This window comes from Protobothrops mucrosquamatus, unplaced genomic scaffold (genome assembly GCF_001527695.2).
Source record: "Protobothrops mucrosquamatus isolate PMUCROS unplaced genomic scaffold, P.Mucros_1.0 scaffold_5, whole genome shotgun sequence".
Classification (NCBI taxonomy): Eukaryota; Metazoa; Chordata; class Lepidosauria; order Squamata; family Viperidae; genus Protobothrops; species Protobothrops mucrosquamatus.
Genome location: NW_015386081.1, coordinates 54,980 through 67,705, shown reverse-complemented (window position 1 = coordinate 67,705; position 12,726 = coordinate 54,980).

Genomic DNA, 12,726 nt, shown 5'->3' with positions numbered 1-12,726 from the left:
ATATATATATATATATATATATATATATATATATATATATATATATATATATATATATATATATATAAATTGCCTTTATATTCAATATTCATATTTAACTATTAATGTTTATATTTCCAAGTCCTAAATAACCAAAGTATCCTTTAACTCAACACATAACAATTTCTAATATTCAAGGTACACATCTTCTCTATTTTGAGAATATTGCTTTAATTCTCACTAGTAAGTAAAAACCCCAATTTTCTTCAGTCTTATTCTAGCTTTATTTCTTTGCCAAATTGTCTTCCATGTCTTTGCTTTTGAGTCATCAAATAAATCTCCCTGTGTTATTATGTATGTTGTATGAGGTAGAAAAAACCATCCCATCGCCATTTTTTGAGAGTACTAAAAATTGTCTCTCTATTTTTCCATCTTGATGTAGTTCTCTTAGATTGTTTATCTTCTCTTCAATTTGTTGTTCTTCTTGATCCTCAGATTTCTTCCGATTTATGTAGAAAATCTTTTCCCTTTTCCCTTTTGTCAGTCCCTTTTCTGGGTTTTCCATTAACTGTACTTGTTGATCAATTGAATCCTCGGTCATAGTATTTAATTGGTCCACTTTTTCTGTTATATTGTATGTAGTTGATTTTTCAATTGTAATCAAAATTTGAGTTCATGTATCTGGGTTGACATCCCGTTCTATTCTGTAACCTCTTATTTCTTCAGTAGTTGTAAGAATAGTTTATCGCTTTCAGCATAAAGAGAATTTGTTCCTGATCTTCCTCTATATTCTCTTAGTAATGTGTTAGATTAATGGCTTTGCAATCAGAGAATATAAAAAGAATTTTTCAATGAGTATGGAACACAGCTTGGCTTCACTGCTAAGTGTCTCAAGGTTATGAGTCTTATCTATTGTCTAGGCTGCCAGCCAAGTCTCTTTTAAACAATAACAGGTTGTAATATCAGGTTTAGCCACTAGATCTCGCCCCTATATTTAAATTTTCCTTTAGGTCAGAGGTTTTTGTAATCTTTTCAGTTTTACTTCTTTTTTATAAGTAAAAACCCAGATCTTCAATAAGACTAGAAGGTTTTTTAATCCACAAACTTTAAGAAATAAAATTCCAATTAGAATCAGGTTATTCTTGCAACGCTTTTTAAAGCTCCCCTGGATAGTCAGTCGCCGCTGTTTTTAGAGGGATGGGTAAAATCTCTCTTCCCTCTCCACAGGGGGGAAAAGTACTTAAGGCAGCTTATGCAGGTAAAAAAAATAGTTAGGATTTAAGAGAGGTAGATCTCACCCAGTCTCGTCCGTGTTAAAGTTGCCTGATGGTAAGTGTGACTTCGGCTGTCTGCAGTCTAGTGACGAGCCATATGGCCGGTCTTTCATTTGCTGGTTTGGAGGGCTGCCCTGGATCAAGCGGAAGAGCTACCGCCCTCCTGCAATCCAACGGGGATATCCTCCTTGCTGATCGCCCCTACAAGACGACTTTCGACCCTTTCCAGGGTCCCCCAGTGAAGCGAAACTGAACGCGGAAGACAGCGCTTGCCTTCCAGATGTCCATATCGGCTGGCTCAGCAAACCGGAAGCCTTAGCCAAATAACTACTTTGTATTAACAGTGCAGTCTCCAAGCTAATGCAACATCATGATATGCTAAATAAATATAATATAGATTATATTATAGATAGATATAGATCTATTTATAATCTTTTCTCTTTTTCCCTTCTTCCCTCTCTGTCATTTATTTATTTGTAAATTTTATATGCCAGCCCACCTCACCCAAAGTGATTCTTGAATGTACAATAAAGTCAAGAATTAAAAAATATTGTAAACCCCTTAAAACAATAAACAGATAAACAAGACTATGAGATGGAAGATGTTCATATATAGCATAATCAGTATGCAGGCTCCCTATTGCTAGGGGATCCTTGTTGGAAAACAAGCTTGTTCACATTTGGGGAGTCTTGAAATTAAATTTTAAAATTTTATTACCAGTTGGAATTATTTCTACTTCAGGTAACTCTTGGTTACCACTATTCGTTCAGTGACTATTTGAAATTACAATGATGCTGAATGAATGGTACTGATGACCAAGTCCTTGGAGTTAAAGCTGTCACAGTATCCCCATATGATTATTATTTTTGAGTTCCCTGCCAGCTTTCCACAAGCTAAATCAACGGGAAAGCCAGCAGAGTTGTAAGTTACAATCATGTAAGGTCTTTACTTAGTGACCCATGTGATCCTTGCACTGTTGCCACCAGGATGAAAGCCATTTGCAGATTTTATGCAGATGGACAAAACTACCATTATTATTTTTGTAAAGTTTTAGTTTACTTTTTTTTCTTATAACAGGCAATTAGACAATAACATTATTCAGAGTTTTGATTGAATTATTGGCTTATTGTTCATAATGTTTTTTTGAACTTGTCCAGTTTGTCTGTGCAGTAGGAGTTATTAGATGGATTCATTAGCACCAGCTTTTTAGTTATTTCAGTTTCAGTCTATTTTCAAAGAGCTGCATAATTTTTTTATAGCTGCATGGGTTTATATTATTTTTATAGCTGTATGCTTATATTTACCAGACAATTAAACAGTGGCATTTTAAAAGCCCATATGACCTCTTAACTACAATGGTATCTCAGTATTCATTGTTTTTTTTTTGTTTTTTTAATAATTTTTTTCTTTTTTCCAACAGACAAAATACACAATACACAATACATTTTCCTTTTCCCTTAACAATACTATGTCCTATATCTCTTACGTTTATTAACAATTATTTACATTACTTCTCTTACTTTTTTATTTCTCAATTCTAACCAACAATACATGTCCCATACCTCGTAAAATTCAGTAACTTCTTTGTCTTTAATTTCTAAGGTTAGTTTGTTCATCTCTGCACAGTCTAAAATCTTTCCTATAATCTTTGCATTTGTTGGTATGTTTTCACTTTTCCAATGTTGCGCATATGCAATACGTGCAGCCGTTATAATATGTATAATGATGTATTGGAGTCGTTTTTCAATTTTTGGATTAATTATACCTAATAAAAATATTTCGGGCTTGAATTTAATTTGTTGTTTTGTTATTTCCAGTAGCCATCTTCTTATCTGCTCCCAGTAGATTTTTGCTTTGGGGCGTTGCCACCACATATGGTAGAAAGTTCCCTCATTATTTTTGCATTTCCAACAATCTGGATTCATATTTTTATAAATTTTAGCCAATCTCGCCGGTGCTAGATGCCATCTGTAAAACATTTTAATTTGGTTTTCTTTATACGCAGTTGACAACGTTAATTTGCAATTTACGTTCCAAGTTCTTTCCCATTCATCTAGTCCTATATTTCTACCTATATTTTGGGCCCATGCTATCATCGAGCCCTTTACTATTTCTTCTTGAAATTCAATTTCTAGTAGGAGTTTATAGGTTTTTGTTAAAAAAAATTCTCCCTTGTTTATCAATATTTTATCCAATTGCTGTAATGTTTGATATATCCCATACTCCTCCATATCTTTATTATATTTTGATTTTATCTGTGCATATGGCCACCAATCGATAATTATTCCCTGTTCTTTTAATTTATCTCTTGATCTTAACTTCCCTTGGTTATCTAATAATTCTTTATACCAAATCATTTTTGTTTTATCTAATGTGTTTGGATGAATCATCGCCTCCATTGGTGAGATCCAAATTGGAATTTTCGTATAATATTTTTTTTTAATTTTTCCCCATATCCAAATTAATGCATCCCTTATCTGATGTCGGAAGAAATATGTATGAATTTTCTTATCTTTCCCCCATAGAAAAGCATGCCATCCAACTTGTAGATTGTGACCTTCAATTGTAAGGACCCTTTTATTTTCTAAATTTATCCAGTCACTGATCCAAAGCAATCCAGCTGCTTGGTAGTAAGTTTCCCATTTTGGGAGTTCAAGGCCACCTCTACTTCTACTATACTGTAACACTTTAGTATTTATTCGTGCTTTTTTACCTAGCCATATAAATTTATTAATCATTTTATTTAATTCATAAAAAAAAAAAAATTCCCCAGTTTTATTGGAACTGTTTGAAAGAGGTATAACACTCTTGGTAAAACATTCATTTTAATCGCCGAAATCCTTCCTAACAATGATAATTGTAATTTCCCCCAAATCTCTAAATCTTTTTGTATACATAGTACCAATTTTTTATAATTATCTTCTTTTATTGAGGAACATCTTGCAGTGAGCCAAATTTCCAAATATTTAACCTTTTTTACTATTTGCAACCCCAAATTTTCTTCTAATCCTTTTTTTTGTTTTTCAGTTAAATTTTTAACTAATATTTTAGTCTTTTCTTTGTTTATTTTTAGTCCCGCCACCGTTCCATAATTCTCTATTTCATCTATTAAAATTCTACCTCTTTCAAACGGTTCCTCTATAAAAAACACCAAATCATCTGCGAATGCCTGTATCTTATATTCTTCTGTTTTAATCCTTAATCCCCTTATCTCTTTGTTATTTCTAATTTTAGTTAGTAGCACTTCTAACGTTAGAATAAAAAGTAGAGGTGACATTGGACATTCCTGTCTTACACCCTTGTTAATTTCAATCTTCTCTGTATTTTCCCCATTTATTATTACTCTGGCCTTTTGTGTTCTATATATTGACTTTATTATTTGTTCAAATTTCTCGCCAAATTTCATATTTTCTAGCTGTTGGAACATAAATTGCCAATTAAGATTATAAAAAGCCTTCTGGGCATCGAAAAATATTAATGCAGACTGTTTTTCGGGGTGTGCTTCGTAATATTCCAAAACATTCAGTACAATTCTTGTATTATTCCTAATTTGTCTATTTGGTAAAAAAACATTTTGATCTGAATATATTATTTGATTTAATATTATTTTTAGTCGTTCTGCCATTATTGTAGTAAAAATTTTATACTCCGAATTCAACAAGGAGATTGGCCTATAATTTTTTATTTGTTTAGGATCTGTATCTTCTTTTGGAATGAGGATTATGTTGGCTTCTGTCCATGAATCTGGTAATTTAGCTTTCTCCAATACATCATTATATACCTCTAATAGTGTCATTTCCAAATCTTCATATATACTTCCCCAGGTAGACCATCTGGCCCCAGAGCTTTATTATTTTTTTGCTTTTGTACTGCCACTCTTAATTCCATTGTTGTTATTTTTTTATTCAATAGTTCTCTTTGTTCTTCTTTTAATTCTGAAAGACAATTGGCCTTTAAATATTGTTTTATATTCTCCTCCTCTGTTTCCTCTTTTTTATATAGGGATTCAAAATATTTCTGAATTATTTTTTTTCTTCTATTTTATATTGCACCTCTCCATTTTTGTCCTGCAGTTCCTTTTTTCCTTTTCTTTTTTTAATTTGTAGGCAAGCCACCTTCCTGGTTTGTTTGCATATTCAAAAAAATTTTGTTTGGTTATTTTCAGTTCTTTTGNCAATTCCTCTTGTTCTACTATATTTAATTTATGTTTGGCCAGAATTATTTCCTCTTTAATCATTTCATCTTGTGGCTCCCGCTGTAATTTAGATTCTAATTCTTTAATCTTTTCCGAAAATATATTTTGTGTCTGCCTTTTCACCTTATTTTTCCTTGCTGTATATGCTATTGCTATACCCCTGAGATAAGCTTTTGCAGTGTCCCATATAGTTTGTAATGATGTTTGTTGTTTAGTGTTCTCTTTGAAAAATAGTTCCATCTCTTTTTTGATCCTTACGATAAATTCTCTTTCCTTTAAAATTTGAGTATTAAGTGTCCACCTTCTCTTTGTTTTTTTCTGACCTGTCCACATATGTTCAGGGGGTTATGAACTGCCCATACGTTTGGCATTATTTCTATTGTCTCCACTTCTTGCCCTATTTCCCCATTCATCCATACCATGTCCAATCTAGACCACGATTTGTGTGGATTTGAGAAAAAAGTATATTCCTTTTTCCTGGGATTCTGTTTTCTCCATACATCAAATAGGTTAAATTCCTGCACCATCTCAAAAAATGTTTTTGGTAGCTTTTTTCGCTTCTTTTTATTTTTCATATTGCTAATATAATCCATTTTTACATCCACTATTGCATTGTAATCACCTATTATACAAATATTTCTCTGTCCAATTTCAATATGTTTTTCATGCAGATCTTTATAAAATTATTTTTGGTTTTCATTTGGAGCATAAATTGTTACCAATAGCCATGATTTTTGTTCCATTTGTAACTCTAATATTAATACCCTTCCCTCTGTATCTTGATATTTTATATTGGCTCTAATTCCTTTTCTGATATAGACTGCTATTCCTCTCTGTTTTTGTTCCATTAATGATGTATATAATTCTCCTCGTTTCGGAAATTCTAAATATTTTCTGTGTAGTTTTTTTATATGTACTTCTTGTAAACATACTATGTCTATGCCTTGTGTAACTAATTTAGTTAATATTTGTTTTCTTTTAACTGGTGCATTTAGGCCATTAACGTTAATTGATACTAATCTAATCTTCCCATCCATTATTTTACTTCTGGGTTTGTCTTGCTCTCAAACCTTTCTTTCCTTTGTCTTCTCACCTCCTTACTTTCTTTCTCCTTCTCTCTCTCTTTTAACTCTATTTGCTGATCTTCCTGACTTTTGGGTTCTAGTTCTAGTTCTTCCCTACTGCTATTCTCTTCTTCTTCACCTTCTAATTGTTCATAAAATTATCTTGCCTTATCCAGACTGTCAATTTTAATCCTTCTCTCCTGCCATGTTATCAGCATCCCCTCAGGAATTCATCTAAATGGAATGTTATTTTTGATAAGATACGCACTGAGAAATCTGTAATCCCTTCTCTGTTCCCTAAGTGTTTGGATTTCTATACCTTTGTAGATTATTGGATCTTCCCTTGTAATCCTATATATTAGGTCTCTGTTTTTTTTCCTGGCGAATCTTATATGTATCTCACATGGTAATTTATTTCTTCGAGCATAGTTTGTATGGATTCTGTACACCTCATCTATTTCTGGCAATATTTCTTGCTTATCTCTTTGTAACGCCTCAGCTATCAACTCTACCATAAAGGTGCCCAAATCTTCTTCTTTATCCTCCACCACGTTTTGAAACCTTAAGTAAAACACTGCCCTGTCCATTTCCAAATGTATAATCGATTCTTCCAATTTTTTATTAGTTTTCCTCAAGTTTTTATCTACTGTGTCAACTTTTTTCCTTATCTTATCCAATCCTACCTCTACTGTCAATATTCTTTCCTCATTTTTCACAATTGTTTGTTGTATTGTTTCAATCTTATTATCTAATTTATTCATATCCCCTATCATTTCAATATGATTTTTTGACATTGTGTCCTGCATCTTTAACATTGTTTCTTGAATAGTTAATAATGTTGTCTGCATGCATTGCATATTTGATAATACATTTTGCTTTTCTGTCCCCAACATTCCCTCTATTTTTCTCTGTCCAGGGGGAGATGAAGATGTCAGTACTAAACGTGACATTGTTTTTTTCCCCGTTTTCAGTGTTGCCATCTTAATATCTTATTTATCAATTTTTTTTAATTCCTTATATCCCTTTATTTGATCAGCAAATCTTTAACTTTAGTCCTCTTTTCTCCTTCCCTAGTCCTCTTTGTTTTCTTCTTATTGTTTAACACCCACTCTCTCTAAAACTCCAAATTTTTTCACCCAACTTATATCATCAGCTTTTAGTCCATTAGTTCATATATCCGTTCCTGTCTCTCACCGCCCAATCGAGTCCTCTCACCGTCTCCTTCACTTTCCAAACTTTCCATACTTCCTGGTTCACCTCCTCCGTTCTCTTCCAACCTCGCTTTTTGGACCTTCTCCACGTTCCTGTCACCTTCAATGTCGTGCCCTGTCCTCTCACCGTCTCCTTCACTTCCTCTCACACTCGTTGCCATCCTCTTCACTTTCTCTCTTCCCTCTTAACCAAAGACACAGTCACTCTAGGATCCCGTATTTCCCCTCCGATCCTGTATCTCCCACCGTCAATCTGTTCCTTTTGCTTTCGCATGTCCTCTTGCTGTCTCCTTTGCCTTCCGGATGCTCACTGCGCTCCGCTCACTTTCATTACTTAATTGCGTCCTCTCGTCGTCTCCTTGGCTTTCTGGATCTTCTCCATGACCAGGTCTGTCTCCAACTTTCTCCTCCAACCACTTTCTCCAATCTTCCACAGCGTGTTCACTCTTTCTCCGTTTCTCCTAAATCGCAATTTTCTCTCCCAATCTCACTTTCTCCGATCTTCTGTAACGCGCTGTTTCTCTGATCTCTCTAATGTTCCAAATTTCAATCTCTTCTTGTCGCTTTCACCTCTGTATTACGTCCTCTCGCCAATTCCTTCACTTTTCCAACTTTCTACTGCTTCTCCGCGTTTGGTACACAGCCTATCGTTCTTCTCTCCTTCCGACCATTCTTCTCACTTTCAATTTCACCACCGCAACATGTCCTCTCACCGTTCCTTCCCTCCTTTCTCCTCCAACCTCACTTTCTCACCTTCTTCGTTCTGTGCTAGAGCACCACAAAACTTTCTTTCTTTTATCTCACTCCTGTTAATCCTCTGACTTTTTAAATGTTAAATCACAGCTCTTCCCCGCCGGGTCGCTGCTTATGTTGAGGATTCCCTCTTCTATTGAGCTTCCTTACAACACCAGAACTAACAGATAGGTAAATCTTTTAGACCTTTCTAGTACTTTGGAATATTTTAATAAACTTTTAACATAGTCCATTAAGTATATCTTGCTTCCATATCCTTTGTGGTTAGTCGGTGCCTCGGATCGGCCATATGTTGCAGGCAGAAGTTTTCAAGTTGGATTTAAGGGTTTTCCTCAGTCGTAGTGGGTGCCTGCCTCACACCTCACTACTCCCCAAGGTTTCACCCTTTTCGCACATAGCCCTCCAGACTCTCTGTGCCCCCGAAAGGTCTCCAAACTTGAAAAAATCAGAGTTAGAGGACGGAGACTGTCCTCTTCCCCCTGCATCACCTAAACATCACCACCGGAAGTCCAGTACTCATTGTTAATTGGTTCTGGGAGGTACAATGACTACCAAAAACAATGAGTATCAAACAAATTTTCCTCATAAAGAATAATATAGTGAGTCACAAGGCAGCTAACACCGACAAGTTTTAGCTTGTGCATTGAATACTAAACAATCAGTTTTGCTTCAAAATGTGTGGAGTACCAAGTTCAATGAATTTCAATTGAGTACCAAGGTACCACTGTATATACTATTAAAATGTTGGTGTAACTTTTAGCTGAGTGAAATAAACAGTGCATCATAGAGCCACATTTTTCAAGCAAGGTACCTCAAATGTGCTAATCTATAGAATTCTGGGAATTCATGGCTCCTGAGGAAATAAAATTTGGGGAAATGATGGCTGCCTCAATACTTCTGCCATACTGCCATTTTCAATGTTAGCTGACAGGTTCCTGGCCACTCATGCACTCCCTTGCCTCTTCCCCCACTCAGCACCAGCCACTTACTTATCTGCTGGGAAAGGAAAAGGAAAGGGAAGGGAAAGCGGAGAAAGGAAAGAAGAGGAAGGGGGAGGGAAGTGACACAAGCAGGATGGAAACATGGAAGGAAGAAGAAGGAGGGAAGGAAAGAAGGCGGGAGGAGGAAGAGGGAGACAAGAAAGAAGAAAGGGAGAATGGAAGGGAGGGAAGGATGGAGGAGGGAATGGAAAGGGAAGAAAGAGGAAGAAAAAGGAAGGGAAAGAGAAAGGGAGGAAGAAAGGGAAGGAAGAATGAGGAAGGGAAGGAAGAAAAATGAAGAGTGAGTGAGTGAGTAAAGGAAGGAAGGAAATATTTCTGATGCTCACTGCTAGCTTCTCACAAGAAAATTCCATGGGGAAGCTCCTGCTCACATTCATTTTTTGCCTACATTCATTCTGTTTATTTATTTGGGTAAGGAAATATCTCTGAAACAATAACCGAAGGAGGGGCTGTTTTTGAGTCTGTCCTATAATTGTAGCACTGTATTTGGTGCATGTGTTCCTGTGAATATACAGTGGTACTTTTTTAAAATCATGTTTAGGTCATATTTATATAAAAATATTGAAAATTCAAAAGAATTCACAAACTTTTAAGCATCACTGTATAAACGCATGTGTGCTCTTTAAATTTCCTTTTACTTTCCCCTGTTATAACAATATATACTGTTATGTAGCATTTTATTGCATTATTAGCTCAAAATATAGAGTATTATGTTAAAGTGTGATCAAGTACATTTCTATGTTATTTTGCAAACAAAATGGGTTTTAGCAAATAAAAGACTGGTTTTGTTTTGGGCAACTATAGCTCCTAAAAGTAACCACATTAGCCATACAGGGTATTATTTTCTTTTGATTTTAAAGACTATCAAAGTTCTGGACATTCACATAAACAATAAACTGAGATATTCTCACATCTATTTTTGTTTTTCTTAGAGAATATCTAAGCTCAGCTTTTTAATAAAAGCTATCTAAGAAGTATCTCCCAGTAACAGTTTCCATTTTCTTTGCTGAGAATCACCAAATCAGCAGGATATCTATTTACCACATCCTTGCTTTTCATTATGTATGAGTTCTTCTAGCTTTGAGATCACTAAAAGATTATATGAAACAATTGTTTTCCATAGGAACATGATGACTGGAATGCTACAACATAATACAATCTACACACCATAAAAATTAGGTTTTGACTTCTTAGCTCCAATAATCTGCAGCTGTAAGATAAAATTATTTTATTAAACACTGATAGGCATTAAAATAGTACACTTATCTTTTTTGAATGTTTTAGCAGCCATAAGAACACAATAATTAAAAAAATTATTAATGCAAAATTAACTACCAACCTACCCACCCTGAAAATGGCACTATAAACAATTTTGTTCTCTAAGAAATTGATTAAGGTATTGATATCAATACCTTAAGGTTTATTTTCAGAAGATGAGGCAGCAAGAAACTTGGCACAACAGTACAGGAAGGCGGACTCTGGACTCCACCTACGAGTCTTTTCCAGCCAGAACTGTACTTTGCAATGTTACCCTACCTGGGATTTCTTCCAGGATTCTTTTGGAAAGTTTGCCCTCTTCTGATAAGGCCAGGAATAACATAACAGAATTCTTAAACCAGTTGGGTTTTGAGTTTTCTCAGATTGTGAAGATGGAAGTCCAATTATTATCTTCCTATTCTAATACACCACAGCATATTTTGTGAAATAAGCTGTCATTATGAAATTATCATTTGCCGTAATGCAGGCCAGAAACCATGTACCTTTCTTTTTCCTTCTAGTCTTTTTCTTCTTCCTCCTGCCTTTCTTTCTTCCTGCCTTCCTCCTTCCTTTCCTTCCTCTTCCTTCCATGTTTCCTTCCTTGCTTGTGTCCCTTCCCCCTTCTTTTCCTTTCTCCCCTTTCCCTCCCCCTTCCCAGCAGATAAGTAAGTGGCTAGTGCTGGGTGGGGGAGGAGGCAAGGGAGTGTGCAAGTGGCAAGGAATTTTTATTGTTGCCAGTCTGGAACATGGCAAACAAAATAGAATTACTCAGTCTCTGCTAGGAAACAAGCATGTTTGGCAATCTGCACAATGAAGACTTTTAGAATTTACCTTCACTACTGGGTCTATAAATTTTGGGAAATTATCAACCTCCGAGATAAAATGTGTTAATTCTTACAAATTTTGATTAGATGAATTAGAAAACAGGTGGTAAGGGTGCTGGTTGGCTAAAGTTTTCAAGATATTTCACAATAAAGATTTATACACAGGTGAGTATATTTGCCTACAAGGAAGGGAGATATCTAATGATCATGCCTTATAACTTCTTGACAAGGTATGGCAGAACAATGAAAATGGTACCCATATGGAAGTGTATAAATTTATCTTCACTTTGAGACTAAAGATTATTACCTAACTGTAATTTATTATTTTATTGCAAGGCACATTTGTCTTGGTCAGATCTATGCATCATATAGTTACACCTGGTGGCTTGTGAAAGTGTCATTGCCTAACATTTCCAAGGAACAGTTGGGTGATATTTTCTCTCAAGCCAAGATGCCTTGAAACTGTAAATAATGCAAATATCTTCTGCTACAGTTGTGATGAGGTAACATCTGCATCTCAAAAATGTAGTAGTTGACAGCATACCATCTATATTTTGAATGCAAAATAGGGGATCAGGACAAGAGTTGGGACCCTCATTATTGTTGCATTACATGTGCAACTTATCTGCGCCATTGGCTAAACAAGATGAAAAAGTCCATGCCTTTCACAGTCCCAATGGTGTGGAGGTAACCCACCAATCAAAGTAGCGACTGCTATTTTTGCAAAAGGGAGCTCAAGAAAGAAGTGGGCCATGGAATACTCAAACATTCCATCCGCACTGCCTCCTGTACCCCATGGTGAGAATTTGCCAATTCCAGATCCACCAGAATCCTACTCTCTAGATTCAGATGATGATAAAGACAACGACCAGGATACAGTTGATCTATGTCAATGGACCCAACCTTTAGCCCACTGTAAGCTCCTCCTGAACCACATCTAATTTCTCAGAGTGAACTAAATAACCTGGTCAGGGATTTGGAATTGCCTAAGAGTGAGGCAGAGCTACTGGGCTCCAGAGTACAACAGTGGAATTTCATGCAGAGTGAAAAAGCACGAAAATGTTACATGATAAACCAATAAGGGAATGGAAAGTTATGTTATTGGTTTCAATAAAAAGATAAATTTATAATGATTGGTGTGGCACCATTCCCGTTGCTATATCACATT